A 15672-nucleotide genomic window follows, 5' to 3' on the forward strand; every position below is an offset into this window, starting at 1 on the left:
GCAACTTACCACACAAATGAATTTTACCTCCTTTTCTTCTCACTAATAGAGCTTTCATTTGGTGGTATTTCATTGCTGCTGACATTTTAACTTTTTTTGTTATTAATCGAAATTTACCGATTTGTTTGCAAAAAAATGAAATTTTTCACTTTCAGTTGTAAAATTTTGCAAAAAAAACGACATCCATATATAAATTTTTCTCAAAATTTATTGTTCTACATGTCTTTGATAAATAAAAAGGTTTGGGTAAAAAAAAATATGTTTTGGGTAAAAGCTATAGCGTTTACAAACTATGGTACAAAAATGTGAATTTCCGCTTTTTGAAGCAGCTCTGACTTTCTGAGCACCTGTCATGTTTCCTGAGGTTCTACAATGGCCAGACAGTACAAACACCCCACAAATGACCCCATTTCGGAAAGTAGACACCCTAAGGTATTCGCTGATGGGCATAGTGAGTTCATAGAACTTTTTATTTTTTGTCACAAGTTAGCGGAAAATGATTTTTATTTTTTTTTTTACTTACAAAGTCTCATATTCCACTAACTTGTGACAAAAAATAAAAACTTCCATGAACTCACTATGCCCATCACGAAATACCTTGGGGTGTCTTCTTTCCAAAATGGGGTCACTTGTGGGGTAGTTATACTGCCCTGGTATTCTAGGGGCCCTTATGTGTGGTAAGTAGTTTGAAATCAAAATCTGTAACAAATGGCCGGTGAAATCCTAAAGGTGCTCTTTGGAATGTGGGCCCCTTTGCCCACCTAGGCTGCAAAAAAGTGTCACACATCTGGTATCGCCGTACTCAGGAGAAGTTGGGCAATGTGTTTTGGGGTGTCTTTTTACATATACCCATGCTGGGTGAGAGAAATATCTCGGCAAAAGACAACTTTTCCCATTTTTTTATACAAAGTTGGCATTTGACCAAGATATTTATCTCACCCAGCATGGGTATATGTAAAATGACACCCCAAAACACATTCCCCAACTTCTCCTGAGTACGCCTATACCAGATGTGTGACACTTTTTTGCAGCCTAGATGCGCAAAGGGGCCCACATTCCTTTTAGGAGGGCATTTTTAGACATTTGGATTCCAGACTTCTTCTCACGCTTTAGAGCCCCTAAAATGCCAGGGCAGTATAAATACCCCACATGTGACCCCATTTTGGAAAGAAGACACCCCAAGCTATTCAATGAGGGTCATGGCGAGTTCATAGAAATTTTTTTTTTTGCCACAAGTTAGCGGAAATTGATTTTGTTTTGTTTTTTCTCACAAAGTCTCCCTTTCCGCTAACTTGGGACAAAAATTTCAATCTTTCATGGACTCAATATGCCCCTCAGCGAATACCTTGGGGTGTCTTCTTTCCGAAATGGGGTCACATGTGGGGTATTTATACTGCCCTGGCATTTTAGGGGCCCTAAAGCTTGAGAAAAAGTCTGGAATATAAATGTCTAAAAAATTTTACGCATTTGGATTCCGTGAGGGGTATGGTGAGTTCATGTGAGATTTTATTTTTTGACACAAGTTAGTGGAATATGAGACTTTGTAAGAAAAAAATAAAATAAAAAATTTCCGCTAACTTGGGCCAAAAAAATGTCTGAATGGAGCCTTACAGGGGGGTGATCAATGACAGGGGGGTGATCAATGACAGGGGGGTGATCAGGGAGTCTATATGGGGTGATCACCCCCGTCATTGATCACCCCCCTGTAAGGCTCCATTCAGACGTCCGTATGTGTTTTGTGGATCCGATCCATGTATCAGTGGATCCGTAAAAATCATACGGACGTCTGAATGGAGTCTTACAGGGGGGTGATCAATGACAGGGGGGTGATCAATGACAGGGGGGTGATCAGGGAGTCTATATGGGGTGATCACCCCCGTCATTGATCACCCCCCTGTAAGGCTCCATTCAGACATCCGTATGTGTTTTGCGGATCCGATCCATATATCAGTGGATCCGTAAAAATCATACGGACGTCTGAATGGAGCCTTACAAGGGGGTGATCAATGACAGGGGGGTGATCAATGACAGGGGGGAGATCAGGGAGTCTATATGGGGTGATCAGGGGTGAATAAGGGGTTAATAAGTGACAGGGGGGGGGTGTAGTGTAGTGTCTAATATACCTGTTAGGGGTTAAAAAAATCGCATCTCCAGCCTGCCAGCGAACGATCGCCGCTGGCAGGCTGGAGATCCACTCGCTTACCTTCTGATCCTGTGAACGCGCGCGCCTGTGTGCGCGCGTTCACAGGAAATCTCGGCTCACGCGAGATGACGCCAATCGGCGTTAGTGTAGCCTGGGAGAGCCGCCGCGATGACGCCTTTCGGCGTTAGCTTGGCGGCAAGAGGTTAAAGCCAATGGGCAAGCTACCACAAAGCTTGTGTTGTGACCAAAAATAACAGGAAGTTAACGGCAAGTTTTCTTTTCGTTTACTGCCTACATCTTTGTGATGATCAGTGTCACGAACCTGCGGGTGCAAACTCACTGTGCCACGTGACCAACCTCCTCTAAGAGTGTTGTTTAAGTGAACCCCTTGTTCTTCCCAGTACCCTGATGGTGGGGATCGACTTCCAAGGAAAACACCAGGTCGCTACCTCTTGAGGAGGATTGGCACATGAGGCAGCTGAGCCAGGCAAACCAGGGGGTACCAGTGCAAGGTAACAGAGGTACAGTCATAGTCCGCAGGCTGAGTGGTAACCAGGAGTGATAGTGCAGGACCGAAGGTTGAGGAAGAGGCGAAGTCAAGCAAGCAATGGGTCAGGGCAGGCGGCACAAGTACAGTTAATGCAATTCAGGTCAGCAACAGGAGACTTGTGGTAAAGCAGGCAAGGATCAAATAGGTAGCGGAGTCTAGAAACACAGCAACCTTTGCAGGACACAAGGACCTTTGATGCTCAGGCACCTGGGAAGGGGGCTGAACCACTACATAGGTGCAAGAGGGATAGGATTGGTCAGCATGGTCACATGTGCTAAACTTATAAATCACAGGAAGTGACGTCCGCCGTCCCTTGGGGCTTGTTTACACGAACGTATGTATTTTGTGGTCCGCAAAAAATACAGATGACGTCCGTGTGCATTCCGTATTTTGCAGAACGGAACAGCTGGCCCCTAATAGAAAAGTACTATCCTTGTCCATAATGCGGACAACAATAGGACATTCTATTTTTTTGCGGAACGGAAATACAGAAATCATTTTTTTTTGCGGACCCATTGAAATAAATGGTTCCGTATACGGTCCGCAAAAAAAACGGAACGGACATGGAAAGAAAATGCGTTCATGTGCATGAGCCCATAACCATTTCACATCCGCCCATGCAATATAAACATCCTATGGGTGGATGTTTATCTCTGAATGGACGTTCTGGAATGTCCATTCAGAGATGGCAGCTGCACGCTAATCGTGCAGCTGCCGAGCGGGGGGCGCACTGTCAGTGACAGCAGTGCAACCCAGAGAGAAGGCAGGGACAGTTCCCAGGTGTCCTTGCCTTCTAAATTGCTGCATACACAGCGCTCAGTGAGTGCTGTGTATACAGATCAGAAAGCGCTATGTGCTTCCTGTCCCGGCCCGGTGATCATGTGACTGCCGGGGCCGAGAGAGTGTAGGAGCTGTCGGGTCTTCTACAGACCCCGATCAGCCCTGTACTGAGGCTGTACAGTGTTGTATTCTGCTGTACAGCCCCTCTGGGGGCTGTATTTCCCCTGCAACTGGGGCTACTATGTCAGCCCCAGTTACAGGAGAAATCAATGGTGACAAAAAGTGAAGGTAAATGTCCCCCAGAGGTCTTGTATGACCTTATGGGGGACGCAAAGTGTAAAATAAAAAGGTTTCACATGCAAAAAAAAAAAAAATCCCCAATTAAGTAATTTAGAAAAATGTTAAAAATATTTAAAAAATTATGAAATAGACATATTTAGTATTTCCGTATCCGTCACGACCGGCTCTATAAACATATCACATGATCCACCCTGTCCGATAAACACCATAAGAAAAAAAAAAAACTTGTCAAAAAAAGCCATTTTTGTCACCTTACATCACAAAAAGTGCAACTCCAAGTGCTCAAAAAGGTATATGTCCCACAAAATGGTACCAATAAAACCGTCACCTCATCCCGAAAAAAATGAGCCCCTACATAAGAAAATCGCTCAAAAAATAAATATATCTCTCAGAACATGGAGACATTAAGACATAATTTTTTGTTTCAAAAATGCTATTATTGGGTTAAAGTGAAATAAAAAAAAAGTATACATATTAGGTATTGCCACGTCCGTAAAAACCAGCTCTAAAATAAAAACAGTGGCAAAAAATAACATTTTTTGTCACCTTACACCAAGCGATCAAAAAGGCGTACGCCTCCCAAAATAGTACCAAACAGTCACCTCATCCCACAAAAAATGAGACCTTACCTAAGACAATCAGTCAAAAAAATAATAAAAAATTTGGCTCTCAGACTATGGAGACACTAAAACGTAATGCTATTATTGTGTAAAACTGAAATAAATAAGAAAGAGTATACATATTAGGTATTGCCACGTCCGTAACAATCTGCTCTATAAAAATGTCACATGACCTAACCTTTCAGGTGAACGCTGTAAAAATAAATAAATAAAAACTGTGCTAAAACAGTAAATTTTTTGGTAACCTTGCCCCATAAAGTGAAATAATGAATGATCAAAAAATCATATGTACACAAAAATGGTACCAATAAAAACGTCAACTCTTCCTGCAAAAAACGAGCCCCTGCACCAGACGATTGGCAGAATAATAAAAAAAATATGGCGTTCAAAAAATGGAGACAAAAACATTTTTTTTTTTCAAAAATGCATTATGTAAAACTTAAAGGGAACCTGTCACCTGGATTTTGGGTATAGAGCTGAGGACATGGGCTGCTAGATGGCCGCTAGCACATCCGCAATACCCAGTCCCCATAGCTCTGTGTGCTTTTATTGTGTAAAAAACCCTGATTTGATACATATGCAAATTAACCTGAGATGTGTCATGTCCCTGACTCATCTCACGTACAGGACTCCTCTCAGGATAATTTGCATATGTATCAAATCGTTTTTTTTCCACAATAAAAGCACACAGAGCTATGGGGACTGGGTATTGCGGATGTGCTAGCGGCCATCTAGCAACCCATGTCCTCAGCTCTATACACAAAATCCCGGTGACAGGTTCCCTTTAAACAAACAAAGAAAGTAGACATATTTGATATCATTGCGTCCGTAACTACTTGGTCTATAAAAATAGCACATGATCTAACCTGTCAGATGAATGTTGTAAAAAATAAAACAGTGCCAAAACAGCCATTTTTTTGTTACCTTGCCTCACAAAAAATGTAATATAGAGCAATTAAAAATTATATGTACCCCAAAATAGTACCAATAAAACTGGCACCTTATCCCCTAGTTTCCAAAATGGGGTCACTTTTTTCGGGAGTTTATACTGTAAGGGTGAATCAGGGGGGCTTCAAATGGGACATGGCATCTAAAGACAAGTTCAGGTAAATCTGCCTTCCAAAAACCATACGGTGCTCCTTTTCTTCTGCGCCCTGCCGTGTGCCCTTACATCAGTTTATGACCACATGTGGGGTGTTTCTGTAAACCGCAGAATCAGGGTAATAAATATTGAGTTTTGTTTGGCTGTTAACCATCGATGTGCTAAAGAGAAAAATGGATTAAAATGGAAAATCTGCCAAAAAAACCCCTCTATTTTCCTTTAATTCTTGTGGAACACCTAAAGGGTTAACAAAGTTTGTAAAATCAGTTTTGAGTAACTTGAGGTGTGTAGTTTCTACAATGTTGTCATTTATGGGGGGTTTCCACTATGTAAGCCCTACAAAGTGACTTCAAACCTTTGTTTTGGAAATTTTCTTAAAACTTTTAAGAATTGCTTCTACAATTCTAAGCCTTCCAACGTCCTAAAAATAAATAAATGACATTTTCTAAATTATGCCAACATAAAGTAGACATATGGGGAATGTTAAGTAATAAATATTTTATGAGGTATCACTTTCTGTTTTAAAAGCAGAGAAATAGAAATTTAGAAAATTGCGAATTTTTAAAAATTTTGGGTAAATTTTGGATTATTTTATAAATAAAGGTGAAATATATCGACTCAAATTTACCACGGTCATGAAGTCCAATGTGTCACGAGGAAACAATCTCAGAATGGCTTGGATAAGTAAAAGCGTTCCAAAGTTATTACCACTTAACGTGATACATGTCAGATTTGCAAAATTAGGCTCTGTCAGGAAGGGGTAAATGGCTCAGATGTGAAGTGGTCAAGGAAGTGCTACAGGGAACAGGCTGGAAAGCATGCTGTGCCCAAGGCTGGAAGGAGTGGATTCCAGGAAGGATGATGCCTGCAAGGACAGAGCCCAGATCTGTGGCAATCTATGGGGAAACACCGGCAGCTTATCTCTGCCGAAATCGGAGCCCGGAACCGCAGCGATGAGGAGGGGAACATCGGCGGTCAGCAACCGCTGTTACAATCAGGCAGTGAAAAGTCTATGTCAACTATGTCAGTATGGTATACAGTATTCATGCTGCACATTTCAGACCTCATGTAAAATATATGCCATGACAAAGTAAGATGTTTAACCCTTTCAGCCCCGGCGGATTTTCCTTTTTTGCGTTTTTCGTTTTTTTACTCTGTGGCTTCGCAAAGCCATAACTTTTTTATTTTTCCATTCACATAGCCATATGAGGACTTGCGGGACATGTTGTACTTTCTAATGGCACCATTTAATTAATTCAGTTTTATGGGTTTTCTTAATTCTCTGGATCAGTACATTTCCAACCCAGAGAGTAAATTTAACTTTTTATATAGTTTTTCTTGTGTTTTAATACTGAAAAGAATGAAAACTTTGGGAATTTTTTTTTTCTTTTCATTGCCATATACTGACCCCCATAACATTTTTAAAGTTACGTCTGCAGAGCAGTGTGAGAGCTCATTTTTTTGCAGGGAGATTTTATTGTGGTTTTATGGATACCATTCTGGAGTGCGTATGACTATGTAATCCCTTATTCAATTTTTTTGAGAAAGGTAAAGCGATTAAAAAGAGAAAAACACAAAAACATTGAAATGGCCATTTAATTTTTTTTCTGTAACGATGTTCACCATACAGGATAAATATTTTTATATTTTAATAGTTCAAGTATTTTGGGACGCGGCCTATGATGTTTATTTTTTAATTGTTTATTAGATTTTTTTTATAACTTTAAAACTTTTTTTTTTTTTTTTAACTTTGTTATACTTTTTTTTATGTCCCCCTAGGTGACTATAAAAAGTAACTATTAGGTTGCTTCTCCCTTACATTGCAATGAATTACTATTATAATTCATTAACAAATACCTATAGAAAATTGCCAGACCGCATTAGACACTTTATTGAACCACATCTTTTTTTTTTTAAATTAAAAACAATGCAGGGAAAATAGCGACATCCCTGGAAAGGAGGCACTATGGTAGAATTTATGGCAACTAAAGACAGCAACCAAAATAAAGTACAAGTGCTGTAACAATTGTAAATGCCAAAGTCAGTTACCCATACTGTGTCTCATCCAGGATGGCGCCACTGCCAATGCACGTTTGGGTGATAACTCCCCCAGAAGACTCCTGCTGCAGGAGGGGAGAACGCCCCCTCACTGTGCCATGCTGTCTGGTCTCCTTTCAACTCTAAATTCGTTTCCTGCAACTCCTCACTTGGTGGGAAACAGAACTAGCCCACTCCTGCCCAAAAGGGGGGAGAATGAAATGGTAAGTTCCATTCTGACTAAAGATCTCTGCCTGGTACACTGCCACCTGCTGGACAACCAGGCACATTACATGTAATAACAGTTTTTGCATATTGCACTTGCTGCTAGTGATACAGTTGGTGGTGCAAACCAATACAATGCCGGAAAACTTTGTGGAGCAGATTGATATGTACTTTGTGGAGCAGGAGGAGCTGAGCAGATTGACATGTACCGGTAGTTAGTGGAGCAGGAGGAGCTGAGCAGAATGATATGTACTTTGTGCAGCAGGAGGAGCTGAGCAGAATGATATGTACTTTGTAGAGCAGGAGGAGCTGAGCAGACTAATATATAGTTTGTGGAGCAGGAGGAGCTGAGCATAATGATATCTACTTTGTGGAGCAGGAGGAGCTGAGCAGATTAACATGTACCGGTAGTTAGTGGAGCAGGAGGAGATGAGCAGAATGATATGTACTTTGTGCAGCAGTAGGAGCTGAGCAGAATGATATGTACTTTGTAGAGCAGGAGGAGCTGAGCAGATTAATATATAGTTTGTGGAGCAGGAGGAGCTGAGCATAATGATATCTACTTTGTGGAGCAGGAGGAGCTGAGTAGAATAATGTGTACTGTGTGGAGCAAGAGGAGCTGAGCAGAATGATGTACTTTGTGGAGCAGGAGGAGCTGAGCAGATTGATATGTACTTTGTGGAGCAGGAGGAGCTGAGCAGATTGATATGTACTTTGTGGAGCAGGAGGAGCTGAGCAGAATGATATGTAAATTGTGGAGCAGGAGGAGCTGAGCATGTAGTTTGTGAGAAGAAAAATTACAAAAGCAATGGAGGGCACAAAAAAAAAAAGAAATGGACATTCTACTGCTTGCAGTGGTATTTTGTCCAGCAGCAGACCAGTAATTATGCCAGAAACCTTACGGCCCCTATTATAGTGAATGGGATCCTTCAGGCGCCATCGGTGCCCAACATATCTATTTCTCTGCCAAAATAGAATACTATAATTTGGCCCCAGATGTGCACCAGACCTAAATTTATTTACTTTTAGTTTGATTCAATTTAACCCTTTCAGTACCACTTTTACCTTAAATCCCAGGCCGATTTTTGCCAATCTAACATGTGTCACTATATGTGGTAATAACTTTGGAACTCTTTTACTTATCCAAGTCATTCTGAGAATGTTTTCTCGTCACATATTGTACTTCATGACAGTGGTAAATTTGAGTCAAAATATTTCATTTGTATTTATAAAGAAATACAAAATTTACCAAAGATTTAGAAAAATTTGCAATTTTCAAACTTTCAATTTCTCGGCTTTTAAACTAGATAGTGATACCTCCTAAAATAGTTATTATTTTACATTTCCCATATGTCTACTTCATGTTTGGATCATTTTGTAAATGACATTTCTTTTTTTGGGACGTTAGAAGGCTTTGAAGTTTAGAAGCAAATCCTGAAATTTTTCAGAAAATTTCCAAAACCCACTTTTTAAGGGCCAGTTCAGGTCTGAAGTCCTTTGTGAGGCTTACATAATAGAAACCACCCATAAAAGTCTCCATTTTAGAAACTACACCCCTCAAAACTGATTTTACAAACTTTGGTAACCCTTTAGGTCTTCCACAAGAATTAAAGGAAAATGTAGATGAAATTTCAGAATTTAACTTTTTGGGCAGATTTTGCATTTTAATCAATTTTTTTCCAGTAACAAAGCAACGGTTAACAGCCAAACAAAACTCACTATTTATTACCCTGATTCTGTAGTTTACAGAAACACCCCATATGTGGTCATAAACTGCTGTACGGGCACACGGCAGGGTGCAGAAGGAAAGGAACGCCATATGGTTTTTGGATGGCAGATTTCACTGGGATAATTTTAAGTTGCCATGTCACATTTGAAGACCCCTAGAGTAGAAACTCCCAAAAAATTACCCCATTTTGGAAACTACGGGATAAAGTGGCAGTTTTGTTGGTACTATTTTAGGGTACCTATGATTTTTGGTTGCTTTATATTACATTTTTTTGTGATGCAAGGTAACAAAAAATAGCTGTTTTGGCACCGTTTTTATTTTTTGTTATTTCCAATTTTATCTGACAGGTTAGATCATGTGGTATTTTTATAGAGCAGGTTGTTACGGACGAGACAATACCAAATATGGTTGTTTGTTTCAGTTTTACATAATAAAGCATTTTTGAAAAACGTTTTTTTTTAGTGTCTCCATATTCTGAAAGCCATAGTTTTTTTTGGGGGTGACTGTCTTATGTAGGAATATAAAAAAGAAAATGGCTGTACACCTGTAATGATAGGTAGGTAAGCAGGGAAATAACCAAACACAGGAAAACAAACAGAACAAACGACTAGGCCCAAAAGCTAGGGAGAAATGGTCACCTCCTAGAGATCCCTAAAAGCTTTCCCTAGACTTCTGTGCCCATGTGCATACCCTTATGGTGGATATGCACATTCCCTCGTGCCTAAACCTAAACACCCTGGGCGGCAAACCCTAAGCAGCAGAGAAAAGGGAAGAGGCAACCTGCTTCTTCAAACCAGGAGGAAGCAAGCGTCTCCCTAGAGGCCTAGATAAAACACACAAAGGGAAATAACATCAAGAGCTCCCAGGAAAGAATTATAACCCGCACAGGCCACTGGAGAAAGGAGGGATAAATAGCCTCACTAACAAGAAAACCCAGTACACCTGAGGGAAGGTAGATCCAGCTAAAAACAAACAGAGAAGTCAGACATGTGCAGCCAGTCTGACAGACCTCTGCACATTCACAGGGCAAGGGGTGACAACACCATTTATACATACAAACAATAGAGCTAAGAAATGGGGGTCATTCTAAATCAAAGTGGTACAATACCTACTATAAAGGAGTCAATGAAAGCTCTTAGCACACATATTTGATCAAACGTGTGTCGGGCCCATCTACCAGGTGTCAAGGTGGCTTCCGCAGATGGGTCCCTAACACTAGTATACTGCCTCTCTTTGGACTGACCTAAGCCTACAATGTTTAGGGCAGTGTAGGAACCAGCTACATACGTACTCTGCTCAGAAGCCCCAGGTAGATGGGCGTGTTCAGTCTAAAAGAGGCGCTACCCTCAATTAATACTACAAGAAAATTTAGACTAGAACCTTTAGAATCACAGGTGCAGTTGTCTTATGTAGGAACTCATTTTTTTTGGTATGAGATGACGGTTTGATTGGTACTATTTTAGGATGCATATGACTTTTTGATCGCTTGGTATTACACTTTTTGTGATGTAAGGTGACAAAAAAATGGCTTTTTTGACACTTTTTTTTTTTACGGTGTTCACCTGAGGGTTTAGGTCATGTGATATATTTATACAGCAGGTTCTTACGGACGTGGCGATACCTAATATGTATACTTTCTTATATTTATTTAAGTTTTACACAATAATATAATTTTTGAAACAAAAAAAAAAATCATGTTTTAGTTTCTCCATAGTCTGAGAGCCATAGTTTTTTTTTTCTTTTCGGCAATTGTCTTAGGTAGGGTACTATTTTTGCGGGATGAGATGATGGTTTGATTTGCACTATTTTGGGGTGCATATTACTTTTTGATCGCTTGTTATTACACTTTTTGTAATGTAAGGTGACAAAAAAATGGCTTTTTTTTATACCGTTTTTATTTTTTTACGGTGTTCATCTGAGGGGTTAGGTCATGTGATATTTTTATAGAGCAGGTCGTTACGGACGCGGCAATACCTAATATATATACTTTTTGTATTTTTTTACATTTAACACAATAAAAGGATTTTTGAAACAAAACATGTTTTAGTGTCTCCATAGTCTCAGAGCCATAGTTTTTTTATTTTTTGGGCGATTGTCTTAGGTAGGGGCTAATTTTTTGTGGGATGAGGTGACGGTTAGATTGGTACTATTTTGGGGGCATACGCCTTTTTGTTCGCTTGGTGTTGCACTTTTAGTGATGTAAGGTGACAAAAAATTATTTTTTTTAGCAGTTTTTATTTTATTTTTTTGACAGTGTTCATCTAAGGGGTTAGGTCATGTGATATTTTTATAGAGCCGGTCGGGCAGATACCTAATATGTCTACTTTTCTTTTTTCCCTATCTTTTTTTTTTTAAAAATTTAATTTATTTTGGGGGAAAAAACGCCATTTCTTTTTTTTTTTTTTACTTGAAACTTATTTTTTTTTGTAAAACTTTTTTTTTTTTTACTTCTTTTTTCACTTTACTATTTGTCCCACTCTGGGACTTCAACTTTTGGAGGTCTGATCCCCTTTACAATGCATTACAATCTGTATTGAAATGCATTGGCTGTAAGTGTATTACACAGTGTAATACACTTACAGCTTCCTGCCTGTCAGATCCAGGGGAAAGGGTTAATGCACCGGCATCAGTGTTTTTACCAATGCCGGCGCATACAGCAGGCTTCCAGAGCTGTACATGTACGGCACTGTTATCCTACGGGTTAATACCTGCTTATTCTGGGCTTAGGAGTCCAGTGGGTGGTCCTAACCAGTGATTGACAGCGATCTCTGTGTGCAGAATCATACAAAGAAGGCTGGTCACTGTGTAGGACCCCCCACTGGAATCTTAAAGGGGTTTCTGGTGAAAATTATCTTATTATTAAGTGCCTGCAACATGGACCTGAACAGAAACAGAACCAAGACCCTGTATAAAACGTATCTTGTAGAACAACAAATTCTTTAAAAGAATGGATCCTGTAAAAAAAAAAATAATAATTATCCTGTGCCTCAGTTATGCACATTTGGTATCAGTTTGAGCCATTTAAATCTGTGATCCGTTTTTTGATATGGGAAAAAAAAAGTACTGCATGCAGAACGGAAAATTAAACGGTGATGTGAACTCTCCCTTACCTGCGCTGATCCAATGTGCTGTCCACGCTCTCTACATCTTCCAATCCTGGCACTGTTTACACCCGGCCGGCTATGGACATGGTCACATGCACTGCTCTAGCCAATGACTGGCTTCAGCAGTAACATGTTGCTTGAGGCTACATCACTGCTGAAGCCAGTCATTTGCTTCAGCGATGCATGTGACTATACCCATAGCCAGCCAAATGTAAACAGTGCGGGGACCATAAGATGGAGACAGTTGGGGCAGAGCGGTGGGGAGCAGGGAAGTATATATCTTCTATTTCAGGGGGCACGCTGCAGGCCCTTGATAAAAAAAAAATACATTTTTACCAGAAAACCCCTTTTAACGCCCAGAATAAACAGTATTAAATGAAGAAAATACACGTTTTACTGAATCTTTTCCCATAAACTACATATCAGTCTGCTCAGCTCCTGCTCTATAGCACACTGCCTGCAGATTGCACTGCACATTCATGGTGACAGGTCCAGCTAACGGCCTCAGCTGTGGAGTACTGCAGGCCTCCACTGAAAACACTATAATGGATCTCATGCCAAAATTATCTAATCCCCACAGATTTAAAGGGGTATTCCCATCTCACTGATCATAGTGTAAGCTTTTACTTAGGTGCCATGGATCATTTTTGTAATTATGTTGTTTTATCTAATTCCCACCCTTTTTGACAAAATTCCTTCCCTCCTACCCCATTGTTTTATGAAGGTAACCATTAGATACAGCCACCGCTTCTCTCCCGAATACAGGGGCCGGGATTGCGCAGAAGACACTTTATTTTCACCCAGCCGGCCGCTCATTGCAGCCCCGAACGTGCACGCTGCCGCGCATGCGCAAAGCTTATTTCTTCATGGCGGTGTCTCATACAGAGCAGCGCATGCTCTGTATGCAGCGCGGCCCCATAGGATTGACGGAGATAGGACTTGGAGGACACGCCCTGCATCTGAGGATCGGGAGAGCAAAAAGCCTATGCGAGTGGCAGGTGTACTAATTCATTCATCCCCAAGTCCACCAACGATTTTAGATTTTATGACAATCAAGGGGGTTATCGGACGCTGATGCAGGACACTATGCAGTGGAGGGAGGCTGGGGGAGGACGCTATGGAGTTCGTGGACACTGGGGCAGGACACTATGGAGCGGGAATACTATCCACAGGAACGAGCACGCAAGGACTGAGTTCTCAGTGTGATGTCATAACGAGGCGTGGCAGGCCTTCGCTCAAACTGCCTAAGCCCTCCCAGCCTTAGGCCTCATGCACACGAACGTATTTTCTTTCCGTATCCGTTCTGGTATTTTTGCGAACCGTATACGGAACCATTTGTTTCAATGGGTCGGCAAAAAAGAGGAAGTTACTCCGTGTCCATTCCATTTCCGTATGTCCGTATTTCCGTTCCGCAAAAAAATAGAATATGTCCTATTCTTGTCCGAATTACGGACAAGGATAGTACTGTTCTATTAGGGGCAAAAATATGGAATGCACATGGACGTCATCCGTATTTTTTGCGGATCCGTTTTTTGCGGACCGCAAAATACATACGTTCGTGTGCATGAGGCCTTAGAAGCAGGAAACCAAGAAGTGAACAGCAGAGCTGGCTGCAGGTGAGGATGAATTAGCAAGATGGGAATACCCCTTTAAGTAAATGACATTTAAAAGGTCCGGCTTCTTTGATACACACTGAGTCCAGATCCACGCTGCACAAACAACATTCTTGCTTTGACAAGGTTTTGGCTGACAGCGCTCATATTTCTACTTTTTATAGTTGCCTCCCTTCTTGGGCGTGAAGCATGCCATTTACAATCCATTTGCCTGTATCATCAGTTATGAAACACGTTGGGTAGATAAGGAGTTTCAAACAAACAATGTGACCTTAAAGTGCCACTGTCACAAAACACAAATGCGTTATACAAGCGCATCTACAGGATGACCACCAAAGGTTAAACTGGTGAAGGCAAAGAGCTCTCACTATACAGCACCCAGAAGCTTAATGTGCCCGGCGTAGATAAAAAAGAAGAAAATTGTGAGTTTCTGTCTGATGGTCACCAGCCTCTAGTGACCAATCAGCTGACAAACACTGCTTTCCTACCAACTGTCCTTCTCAGCAGGATACCAGGCCCAGGATACAGCCCCCCCCCCCCCCCCCAAAAAAAAAACAACAACTCAGATTCCAGGATAAATAGTGGGAGTTCATTGTGCAGCAGCTGGGCCGCAGGGGAGCACATGAGCAGTGAGGGCACAGCTGGGCATATTACTGTCAGGTGGCACATAACTGGGCATAACTACTGAGAAGGAGGCACATATCTGGGCATAGGTACTGTGAGGGGGCACCTATCTGGCAATAACTACTGAAAGAGGGCACATATCTGGGCATTGCTACTGTGAGGGGCACATATAAGGGCATAACTACTGTGATGGCGCACCTATCTGGCCATAACTATTGAGAGGGGGCACTTATCTGGGCATCGCTACCGTGAAGGAGGCACATATCTGGGTATAACAACTGTGAGGGAGCACCTATCTGGTCATAACTACTGTGAGGGGGCACCTATCTGGCCATAACTACAGTGAGGAGGCACCTATCTGGCCATAACTACTGTGAGGGGGCACCTATCTGGCCATAACTACTGTGAGGGGGCACCTATCTGGCCATAACTACTGTGAGGGGGCACCTATCTGGCCATAATTACTGTGAGGGGGCACCTATCTGGCCATAACTACAGTGAGGGGCACATATGTGGGCATAACTACTGTAAGGGGGCACATATCTGGTCATAACTACTGTGAAGGAGGCACAATGCTGGCATAACGGGAGAATAATTACTATGTGGGGGCATTTAGGGGACTGGGTGGCATTAGGTGTTTACTTGTGTTTTGGGCGGAGTTAGAGGCGTGGCCTAGTGCGGAAAATAATAGTGTCCCTTATCCTTCTTTTGAAAACTTGGGCGGTATGCAGATCCACAGCACTTTACTGAAGCCGGTCAGCAGGTGATCCACACAAGCACTATTCACAGGAAATGCAGTCTTCACAGTTGATTCAAGTAGTTCTCAAAGGTTGTTTCTCTCTATC

The sequence above is a fragment of the Bufo bufo genome, chromosome 10 (assembly GCF_905171765.1).
Source record: "Bufo bufo chromosome 10, aBufBuf1.1, whole genome shotgun sequence".
Classification (NCBI taxonomy): domain Eukaryota; kingdom Metazoa; phylum Chordata; class Amphibia; order Anura; family Bufonidae; genus Bufo; species Bufo bufo.